The following is a 12,660-nucleotide window of genomic DNA, read 5'->3' on the forward strand; positions in this document are numbered from 1 at the left end:
GATATGAGTTGTATCTTTTGCTGTCATGGTGGATATGTTTTTTTTCACATGAGAATTGGTCATTTCATTGAGTAAACTTGTTGGTACTTTAGTGTGATTGCTGAGCATGTACAGAAGAGAAAACGTTTTGCATTTTCATTTTTATCAGCCGAGCCTAAGGTTCTAGAAACATATATTCTTACAGTCCATTCTGAAGTGATTAATGAGGCAATCTTTTTAAAGCAGGAACCACATGGATCAAGCCTTTTCCTCCCTAAATCTTCTTGATGGCTTTCAAACTCCCTACGAGAGAAAAGCACCCAGCTCGGTGTCTGTGTTATACCACACCCTGATGATGCAGTTTCAGCTTGCTTTCCTTGCTTATAATGGTCCCTCCTGACTCCTATCCCCTCTCCCTTCTCAGGCTCTAGTAGGTTGGTCACTCCTGCCTGTGCAGTGATGGCAGCATCTGTGACATTATACATATCCTTAGTGTCTGTGGAGCAGGCAAGTAAAGTACCTTGGTTCATAAGTGGATGAATGAATGATTTTCCAGCAGACTAAAGGGAGAACCATGCTGCAGTTCAGTGGGAAATTTGATACACATTTTGCACAATACTTTGAAGTATTTCAAGCCTTTGATATTGGCACAGGAACCTGGTACTGGTGAGAGGTCTTTCATGATGCATATACCATAAATTTGAATGTGATGGAGTGAGGCTTAACATTCTCAGAGTAGACTTGAATCCAAATTTAGAAGCTGAAATTTACATATAAATAGAAAACTAGCTCAGTTTTCCACAAATATATCTAAAAAAAAGCACAATAAAAGGTTAACAAATTTAAGGTTTATACAAACAGAAAGAAAATTTTGATTTAATTTTAATTAAATTCATGAAGTATTTGATCCATAAGTAAGAAAAGAAGAAAGTATTATCTAAGCATTCCAAATAACATTGAAAGATGTTTATGACCTAAAAAATTATATAATCCACCTGCATGTTAGTCAGACCAGTTAATACCTAGCCAAGTAATTCCCAACAAAAGGCACGTCAAAACATTTCACCGGAGTTGCATGTTTTGAGATGTGAGACATTATGTATATTAATCCAAGAACACAGTGCTCTGCTTTCTACTCTTTATTCACGTGTCATCCTCTATAAGCAAGGCACATCAAAGTTTGTCTCCATGCATTTTTCCTTTCCTCAGGGGTAATGTGAAAGAAAATTATTTCCCCAAAATAAAATACTTTAATTTGTACTCATTTATTCTAACAGAGAGGCAGGAGTGTCACTTTGAAGTGGGACTGGCATTCAGGATAAATAGAAATTTCTGTATATTGATTGTTGGGACTATTCATAGTTAGCTATCATGGTATCCGAAGTGGGAATAGTGGGAAATTGAGTGTGTGTGTGTGTGTGTGTGTGTGTGTACATGTGTGATTATTTTTCAGCTTTCTTTTGAGATGATAATCATTTTTCATCTCTGATTAATTGAACTGAAACCATCAACCAGGATACAATGTTAAATGGAAGGGCTAGTAGGGTATTCACACTTGGCAAAGAGAGAGAGAGAGAGAAAGAGAGAGAGAATATCTAAGTGCCTACAGGTTATTGGGCTTTCATAGACTGAGTGCATTGGACTGAGTGAGTTTCAGGTTACCCACGGTCTCAGAAATTCTTGTCTCTAGCTTAAATAATTCCCCAAATTATTTTATGAACATTTGTGGCCACTGTAAACACACACAAAAACACTGCTTTCTTTTTTTTTTCTTTATTTTTCTTCATGTTTTTCCACACTTTGCTAGTTCTTCGTTGCCAGGTATTCATCTCAGTTACAGCATGTTTTTATTTTATTACTTTATTTTATGTGTTTTGGAGACAGGGTTTCTCGAGAGCTTTGGGGCCTGTCCCCAAGCTAACTCTTATAGACCAGGCATTAACTTAGTAATCTGACTTTAGTCTGGAGTGCTGTGCATCCATCTGTACATGACAACTAAGGTAAAATTTAAATATAGACGTCATCGTCAGACTGCTTCTCTGCATTTTTTTTTTTTTTTTTGGATTTTTCGAGACAGGGTTTCTCTGTAGCTTTTTGGTTCCTGTCCTGGAACTAGTTCTTGTAGACCAGGCTGGCCTCGAACTCACAGAGATCCGCCTGCCTCTGCCTCCCGAGTGCTGGGATTAAAGGCATGTGCCACCACCACCCAGCTTGCTTCTCTGCATTTTGTCTGGTTATTTATTTCCATTTATTTTATATTACTGCTCAGAGACCATAGATAGAAGAGTTGAGAATCTGCAATTCATTTTCTATCCTATTTTTCCACTTTCTGTCTTAAAAATTTAGATTCTTTTATGAGATAGTTGTACATGCTCTTTATGTCGCCTGTGGTTAATGCATTTAGTGCTCTTATGCTTGGTTTTAAGCCATACTCATTATTTTCATAACTGTAATCCTTGTGTTTGTCTACCATGGGAGCTGAGTATTTCTTAGAATTTTAGGGGGTTCATTGGGCTTACTGATATCTAAAAATATTGAATGCAAAATTACCTGCTATATTTATCTTCCTGAAAATATGAGTACATTCCAATATTCTATAAGAATTTGAGTTCTAAGATTTACCAATAATTTCCTACTGTATTTTTCACTAGCATTAATTCTTTTTATCCATTTCTATATTATAAAATTTGCTCTAAAAATCAAACAATAACCTACTGCTGCTTACTTTTTGTGAATATTGGCTCAAGGTAAATATGTAGGATTATGTCTGGAGTATCAGAAATAAAAGTTAACCTCAAAGATATTAGAATCAATGCATTTCCAACCATAAAAATATGATAAGCAGAAAATGTAATATATGATGTTATCTCTAATATTTTGTACTCTGGCAGGCATTAGCATATTTCTGGAATAGATCACAAACATCTGAATTTAGTTTTATTGGAGGTTCTACTGTCTTGATTCTTTTTTATTTCCTTAAAGTGATTTTGTTGATTGTGGTTTATTTACACTGTTAGTAAAATCATGTTATCATCCTAAACATAGGCAATCATGCAATTTAATTAGGAGTTCTCATTCTGGAAAGCAATGGCGAGATCTAGGCATTCTTAGCATTTTAGGCATTCTAAAAACTTTATTTTAAAACTGCCTCTTGGGTGACTGTTTGTTGAAATGAAAATATGAGTATTCTTCTTTTCACAAACAGTGGGGAACTCATGAATCTCAGTAACATAAACTGAAGTATTAAGAGTATGGTAGAGCTTGTTAAGTCCAAAAATCCCTAACTACATCTCTGCAGAACATCACGCTTCTGATCCTCAATGTGCCCTTTATTTTTTATGGGCTTTTTACCAGTCTTAGGAATGGGACAAATTGAAAGATGATTTGTTTTTAAATAAAAATTACAGTTTATATAAAGAAACTTTCTTTTCATATTAAATGTTTTATCTCTATATTATCTTGAGTTAATAAATGTGATCCAGTAATTGAATTACTTTGATTCAAGTTATCTTAAATATTTAAAAACTGCTTCATGTATTGAATGCAGATTTATGTAAAATATTTCCAATTTATATGTAAAATCAGTATATGAGTTTAACCTACATAATTACATACTGTTTACTGTAACTCCTAAATCTTTCTGGGTCCTTCATTTCACAGTTGTCTTTGTCATTCAGAAGCACACATCTTTCCTTTGATTTCTTTTTTCATAAAGCTTCTTTGGAAAGTTATTTGGAAAAAAAATCAAAGCTAAGTGCCTTTGTCCATTGCTTTATGGTTCTAAGGCTGTGTGAAGATTTATTTCATTAAATATATGAATCAAATGTGAGAAGTAGAATAACTTGGGGAAAATTGCTTTCTCTTGCTGCACTAATCTCTCTGAACCTTTCAAAGGATTTTAAAATTATACCACTATAATTCTGATCATTTAGTTAATAGAACTCATCTATAAAAAAGAGGTGAGAAAAGTATAGGAAATTGCACAAAATTTGCAGGGCAGGTTCTAATTTTCTTGAGAAATGATTTAACTTATCCAAGTTGTCAAGGCTAAGAATTTAAAGTAAAGATATAAAATTGTCTAAATAACAAGGTGATGGTACTGTAAGGGATACTAGCAGAGGGTCACCTCAACTGTGCCATCATCTGACAAAAAAGCTAGGCGGAAGCATGGCCTTAGCTCTGATAACCTGCTGTGAACTTCTGAAAATGCTAAACATTATAATGTGTTTTGTTTTGCTTTATTTTCTAAATTATCATCTGTATCCTTAAACCATTAAATGGAAAATTCCAAAATTAAGTTAGCTGTATTTCAAATTGTTTCCTGTTCTGTTCTGTATTATAAAGTCTCACATCAACCACTTCCATCATGGCCAAAATAGAAATCAATTTTTTGTTATTGTTCAGGATATCTATGCAGTATTCATTACTTGTCCATTAGTCCCTGAGTAGCCCCTACATCTTGGCTATCAGCTAATAGTAAGCCCTTATTAAATTTTATAATGGTACCAGACCACAAGAATAATGATGCTGACAATTTAGATACATCTAAGAGAAGCTGAAAAGTTCTAGACTTTATAAGAAAAAAAAAGGTAATAGTTAATATTCAATCTAAGAACTTCAAAAGTTAGTGTTACGGTGTTTGATAAACAGTGTTAAAGACAGAAAAGGCAGTTAATCTTAAGTTCTGTAAAGTTGATGAATTCACGCAATTTTTTAAGATCTTAATGTGTATTCCCCATAGTCATGCAGGGAGTACCCCATAATTTAGTTCTCCAATAACATAAAATATTGCTTTCCTTTTAGAAAGATATAAGTAAAGTTATTCATGTTTGATGTAGATTCATGTAATCAAATTTTAGAAAAATATCATCAGGTTTAACTCTAAGAACATATGTTCTGCCTCCTTAAACTATCTTTAAATGGCCACTCAAGTTGACAAACTTTTTTAAAACCATGTATTTGTAAACTTCGAGGTACAGTGTTTTCAAAGTCAATGCCAATGATCAACTTTGTGGTGATAAAACTAAGTTTTATTGACCACTGTTCAAATCCACTCTATCTATCAGGGTATTTAGCCTGTAGAAATTTGGGATGAAACTTGTATGATTTACCTGATTTAATCAGATGCAGAGAAAGGCATGTGTTTGATAACATCTATAGTCAATGACTGAGAAACCCTGAGCTCCACTTTGGGTCATTATGGAGTCTAACTTGACCCACGGAGTATGATATGATAACAACTTGGGATGAGATTGAGTTGATCAGACAGCTGGCAGACTGAGTTTATTTGAAGTCCCTCTGTGTCTTGGGCCCAGGACATTTAGACATCATTTCTGAGTCTGGGTACCATTGTATCAATAGATCCCATCTGGCTTATACTGGTTCAGAAGTTTACATTTTCCCAGGAGGTATTCTTGTCCATGACTGATCCTTGTTTACAGAATCTTTTGTTTCCCTCACTGGCAGTCATTCCTTCCATGCCTGGGATTTGGTTCTAGTGCCTGGGCTTCATTTGCAAATCAGTCAATCATAGCACAGGAAACATGCGGGTTTATACCTAATGATCAACAGAAAGGTATTGTAACGCATGGTTTTCATTTTTTAATGTGCTATGATGCCACTGAATGTTATATGCATGCATATGTACAAGCATACATACCTTTCATGAATAAAATTGAAAGCATAAAAACAAATATATGGCCCTTAAAAATTAGATAGTTCTGAATTTAATAAAACATGTTAACAAGATATTTAGGTAATAGTATTGTAATCGGCTTTCATAGTGGGGAGGAATGAAAGAGGCTGTAAAAGCACACCCTCTCATACCACTAATGACTGAGGTCACAGACCAAAAATGGCTTTGTTATTCTGAGCATTATGGTGAATGTGCCCTGGAAAAACACAAAGGTCTTGTGGAAACATGGCATCTTTTATTTAATTAGGTAATCTTTACCTGCCTATAGATTATATATAGATTGTAACCAATGTTGAGCTGAGCCTATTTCCCTGGTCCTATTAATGTATTTGAAAAACTAGCAAATACTCTGAGTGAATAAGTATATTATGGCTATATGATGAAAAACTGTCTTCAATGTAAAGTCAATGCTGAAATTTATTAATCTGAATGAGGAGTCAACATTATTAGCTAGTTACTAAGAAATCCTCAATCAGAAGATTATCTTTCAAGTTCTTCCTATACATTAAACCTCTATTATGCCTACTATCGATTTTGTACACTATTTCTGCCTTGCATTTAAACTAGCAGTGACTCATCTTCCTGTATTAACATAGCAGGCAAGATAGAAGACTCTCTTCCCCATCTATATATGAAGGGCTGTTTGCCTTGTTTGGTTGAATTCAATAGCATTTGTTTCCAATATTGTGTTTTCCCTTTTAGATTATTTTATGGTGTTCTATAACTAAGCTGTGATAAAGATTAATATCTTGACCCTAAGAAAGATTATTCAAAGGCAGGTTAGATATTAACTAAGACAGAGACTCTAGACCCATCTCCGGTGATTTCCCCAGTACAAGACGTCATCAGTGTGTTCATATGCAAAATGGAATGTCAGTACATTACTATTATTTTTTATTTTATTGCTTTTTATTGATCTCTACATTTTTCTCTGCTCCCATCTCTTCCTCTTCCCCCCCTTCAACACTCCCTCAAAGTCCACATGTGATGGAGGAAGGTCATTGGCTAATAAAGGAACTGCCCTGGCCCATTTTATTGGTTAGAAGATAGGTGGGAGGAGAAAACAGAACAGGATACTGGGAGGAAGAGGAAGTGAGGTCAGAGACTCCACAGCTCTGCTCTCTCGGGAGCAGACGCCTCAGCAGAGACGCCATGCCCCGCTCCCTGCATGAAGCTCCGACCCAGGATGGACTAGGCTAGAATCTTCCCGGTAAGACCGGTTCTCACAGATTATTAGAGATGGGTTGATCGGGATGTGAGAATTAGCCTGTAAGTGCTAGAGCTAAAGGGCCAAGCAGTGCTTAAAAGAATACAGTGTCTGTGTAATTATTTTGGGGCATAAGCTAGCCATGTGGGCGGCCTGGTGTGGGGGACGCAGCCCTGCCGCCCCATATTACTACATTTGGCGCCCAGACGTGTGAACAACTAAACCCACTTAAAAAACCTGAGAAGGCTTAAAAATAAGGGAAAGAGAGTTTAACACAGATTTTTGCTGTTTGTTGGTGGCGTGCTGTAGAGAGATTTCCTGATTCAGCAACAGTAGCAGAAAAAAGGCTGTGTCATTTTAAAGCGCGACTTCCTGGGGCTGTGCCGCCATTGTGATCTCTGTCTGGCTCCTGCGGGAGACAGAGCTTTTGAATAGAGCATTTGGAGTAAAGTGCTACGATTTGTTTGATGGCAACTAGACTCGCTGTGTTCTTGGGTCTACTCTGCTTGCCAGAGGCAAGCAAGCACCTCATCTAAGAGAGGCTTCCCGACTCAGCTTTAGCTGCAAAGTCTGCAGCTCATTAAGAGGTCCTGCCACGAAACACTTAAACGGTGTTGATGAAAAGCTGAACGCATGCTTTTCGGTTTTCAGCCATAGCAGGAAAAAAGCTGCACCGTTTAAAAATGCCGGCTTTCTGGGCCATCCTGCCAGGGCAAACTCTGACTGTTTGAGGCAGGAGGGCCGGCTACCAAGAGAGAGGACTTGAGTGTTGTCTGTTGTAGCTCACTTGCTGGCAGGGACCTTGAAATGCCATACAGTTGTTGCAGTAAACATGGCTACAGCCTGTATATCCGCCATGAGGCTGGAAAGCTAAGGAATGGACTGGATCTAGCTGGCAAAGCCACGCCTTTAGTCCTACTGTTATTGCTTGGTAAATTAAAGACTCATGTGGTCAGAAAAATAGAGATATACAGTAAAGAGAGATTCAGAGACAAAGAAAATTTTTAAATGGTTTAAAGTGTGTTAAAAATATATGCAGACTAAAAGTTGAAGTTCTTAAAGTAAAAAACAAAAAAAGGAAGAGAGTTGTTGTGTGTGGTAACACACGCCTTTAATCCCAGTGTCTAGAAGGCAGAGACAAACAGATCTCTGTGAGTTCAAGGTGTAGCAGTGTACACCTTTAATCCCGAATGCCTGGGAGGCAGAGACAGGCAGATCTCTGAGAGTTCAAAGTCAGCCTGGTCTACAGAGTTACTTCAGATCAAAGATACAGAGAACCTGTCTCAAAAAGCAAAGAGTTAAAAGTAAAAATAAACAAAATAGAGGTTAAAACACAGCTGCACAAAGATGGAAAATACACAGAGAATTTTGATACTGTATGCTATTATGCTCTCTTTGAATTGTTTGAATGCTGAGGAAAGAGCAAAAGCTACTAAAAGATATTTGTTTATAAATGCTGCTGAACTAATCCAACATAGATATTTTGAATTTGTATCTAAGGATATGATACTTTGGAAAGGAGTTTCTTATTTTGTTTTCACAGAGGATGAGACGCTGTTCATTTCTTCTATTCCGATTTGGTATGATGGACCACGCCCTCCTGAAGGGTTGGTGTGAACACCTTCAGAAAATTGCTTCGCTCAACTGCCAACTGAGATGAAGCTAGCACACAGGTTATACCGTGAAAGACCTAATTAACGACGCCCCCATTCAGCAGGAAGCAGGTTGGAGAGAAAAAACTGCGCCCATGTTCCCAAATATGGTTTATAAACGTTCTTTATATTTAAAGGTGGATATGATATAGAAATGAATAATTGACATTAGCATAGATTTTGCTTTATTGATAGAGATTTAAGGTCAATTTTGTTAACTGTATAATTAAGAAATATAGGTTGTTAATGGATAATCATCGATAATATTAAAGCTTGTAGTCATGTTAGTTAGATTTTCTAGATATATAGAGATATATTTTAGATAGACATTCTTCATGTCTTTCAAAGATTACAGAATAGGACATTTAATGTTTTAATAACTGAGGACTTTTCATGACAATGAGACACTCTGCTCCTGGCAGCACCAATCTACTTCGAGAGGAAGATGGGCATCGAAGAGGATCATTATGGAGTTTGATAGCCATTTGGGCAAGAAACTGCTCTTGCCTGGACTACTGCATAAACTGGACACAGAGAACCCGCAGAGAGAGGACAACTGAACTTGCCTAAGGTGAGATGATCTTTCGGGGTTCCTGATTCATGAAAGAGTCTGCGAGACATTCTGCAGGACACAACAGATAGTGACTGAACTGACTTTGAATTTTCCTGCTTTATGGAAATGTCTGCTGGATACCATGGGCCTGAAGGCTGAAGATGGATGCCCCAACGATACAGAGGAACTTTGGGTGACTGTCCAGGCAGCGAGATGTCTCTGTCATTTCTAGAGTTTTAAAAGTTGCTTTTTTCTTGTTTGCTCAGGTAGTAGTGTATCTTTCTGGAGTCTTTGATGGAGTTAAGAATAGTTAGTTATAGTTATAGTTTTCCTTAGTTATGATAAAGATTGTTGTAACTTTTACTTGATAACTGTTTTGTTATATGTAATTTTGCTATGTTAAAGCCTTTTTTTTTTTTGTTTAAACCGAAAAAGGGGAAATGATGGAGGAAGGTCATTGGCTAATAAAGGAACTGCCCTGGCCCATTTTATTGGTTAGAAGATAGGTGGGAGGAGAAAACAGAACAGGATACTGGGAGGAAGAGGAAGTGAGGTCAGAGACTCCACAGCTCTGCTCTCTCGGGAGCAGACGCCTCAGCAGAGACGCCATGCCCCGCTCCCTGCATGAAGCTCCGACCCAGGATGGACTAGGCTAGAATCTTCCCGGTAAGACCGGTTCTCACAGATTATTAGAGATGGGTTGATCGGGATGTGAGAATTAGCCTGTAAGTGCTAGAGCTAAAGGGCCAAGCAGTGCTTAAAAGAATACAGTGTCTGTGTAATTATTTTGGGGCATAAGCTAGCCATGTGGGCGGCCTGGTGTGGGGACGCAGCCCTGCCGCCCCATATTACTACACACATGCTCCTAATTTACTCAGGAGATCTTATCTTTTTCTACTTCTCATGTAGATTAGATCTATGTAAGTCTCTCTTAGGGTCCTCATTGTTGTCTAGGTTCTTTGGGATTGTGATTTGTAGGCTGGTTTTCTTTGCTTTATGTTTAAAAGCCCCTTATGAGTGAGTACATGTGATAATTATCTTTCTGTGTCTGTGTCCTCCAGGGTACACTCATAGTGACTTATTTCATCCATTTAGATTATATCCCCTATTATTTATACCACTTCTTAATACTCAATTCAACTATGACTCTTTTGATATCTAATTCACCATTGAGGTCAGCGTCTTCTGAAGTTGTCACCCCTGAGCATTGCTGACGTTTTTGACTAAGTCTTTAATACAATACAATAGCATCTAGAAATGTTGTATAGACAAATTATGACAATAAAAATGCTTAAGATTCTTTTAAAATGGCTCCTGTAACTACTATTTGTCTAGCATATACCCAAATCTGGTATGTCCAACAGGCGGGTGTTGAGTATAAAGAATTTACCCAAGTCATTTAGGCACATTAATATACTCTTTCAGTGACTGAAAGTTAGCAGAGGACAGCCAAGTGCCTAGAATGTTCAAGATCTTTTCTGGAGAGAGCAAGTGTCAGGCTGGCTGTACTAACACCTTCCTATACAATGCCATTCTTAAGTAGAGGTATAATAGGAGTATTTAAGGACTCACCTTTGAAGAGTGACTATATTACAGAATGAAATTCAGTCCATATATAAGAGCCATTTTTGAGCTGAAATTTTTGGGAGACATACAAGATTTTCTGAAGATTTGGGGCTAGATTTAACAGTCATTAGTGGAAGGTGTGTATGTTGGCAAAGAGGCCACTGAAAACTTCTCTATAGTGTGAACAGAACACATTGTTATTGAGAGGATTAAACGAGAAATACCTGGAACAAGAGGCTTGTATTTTCCACTTGGGTAGATAGTAAGGAGCCATCAGCACATCCAGAGGCAGAATGTCTCTCCTGAGGAGTTCAAACAAAATATGACTGAAAGATTCCATTCAAAACTCTTAATCCAACTAGATAAAACATGCTGTGAACTTTATCTTCTGTAGCTACCTTGCTGAATTACGCAAAACCTCCAAATTAGCTGCAGCAGTGAGTTCATTATTGACATAACCAAGGATATAATTATTTTAACACAATTTTCCTATTCAGTTCTAAAATAAATCGAGAATCAAAGTAATATGACAGTCTGCCTTAGCCAAATAATTTTATTCTTTCTCAGGTGATTCCAGCCAGTAAATATTCTTCCTGGAAAAAAAGTCTGAGTCTTTCTTCAGGGAATTCACAGTGATGGCTTGGTCCACTTGTAAAGTAGAGAACTGAATTGCAGAGATGGTCAAGTCAGTCAGTAATGAGTGTGACACCTGATTGCAGTCCCCAGCACCTGCATAAGAAGCGTGCATGCAGTGTCGCACATCTGTAATCCCAGTATCATGAGGTTGTGGCCACAAGGATCTCTAGGGCTTGCTGGCCAATCAGTGCAGCCGATTGAATCTTCCTTGAAAATAAGTCGAAGAGCAATTGATATATATACTTTCAGCCTCTGGCCTCTACTCACACACCCCCACACAAGCACACACAACTTCCCACCATCATACATACACACAAGCATGTGTATACCTTCACATACATAAAATGCAGAATACAGAACATGTTAATAGATGCAGTTGTGATGAATTCTAATTTTGTGCAATTCATTTCTGTGCATACAATTACTTTCTGGTGGTTTGGCATATATGTTTTATGAGTATTATTTATGTAAAGTAGTCAGGGAAGGGATTAAGATGCTTTCAATACACCACTGTCAGTTACTTGTAAGACACTGAAATAAAGTCATTAGGATGTGACATAAAATAGATGTATCCATTCCAGTTCCACGTTTTCCCCTTTTGCTTTATTTACTTCCTGGTATAAGAGAGTTTCATTGAATACTTGTCTTATTGGGAAAAATGCACACAACAGATGCAACTTAAGGAAGAAAGAAAAGTGTATCTTCCTTTGTGTTTCCAGGGATGCAGTCCACCATGATGGGGAGCTTATGGTGGCAGGAGCAGAAGATGGTTGGTCACATTGTACCCACTGTGGAAAAACAGAGGGTGATGAATTCTGGTGTTCAGCTTGTTTTCCCCTTTTTAATCAGTCTGAGACCCCAGCCCATAGGGTGGTCCTACCCACATTAATGGAGTCTTCCAGACTTATCAATTAAATCTAGATAATTCCGTAGAAGCATTCTAAAAGATTTGTTTCCTAAGTGATCGCAAGTACCATCAATTTGGCAATAAAGATGAACCATCCCAAAGGCATAGAAGGAACTATAAAGATTATATAGAACACTATGAGGATGCTTTGGGATTATTTTGGTCTTTTCAGGTCATTGTGAGGTGTTTTGATGTTGTCTTATTGGAAATATAATGCAATTCCTTAGCTAATAATAACACTATCTCTACTACTTCAATCTATTCAACTATCGAAAGATGTACCAATATCCATTTGTTTATTGGATGTAACAGTTTAGAAAAATGTGTTTGTAAACCTTTCTCCCCTTACATCCAAATGGAAGTTTTTAAACAGAATTAATGTTTCCATGAACTGAGTAATTACAGTAGCAAGGAATGTTGGGGAATTCTCTTTTAAGGTTTTCCGTGGGGATTTAAGTAGCATGT

The 12,660-nt window shown here is 37.2% G+C and overlaps 1 protein-coding gene across 1 annotated transcript in view; it reads left to right on the forward strand.

The window, feature by feature from the left end:
• The window catches only part of Plxdc2 (plexin domain containing 2), a 398,667-nt gene that overhangs the window by 141,415 nt on the left and 244,592 nt on the right, over nucleotides 1-12,660 (forward strand). The window lies entirely within an intron of this gene.

This window comes from Microtus oregoni, unplaced genomic scaffold (genome assembly GCF_018167655.1).
Source record: "Microtus oregoni isolate MIOR12 unplaced genomic scaffold, Mior012 000035F_ref0000213, whole genome shotgun sequence".
Lineage (NCBI taxonomy): Eukaryota > Metazoa > Chordata > Mammalia > Rodentia > Cricetidae > Microtus > Microtus oregoni.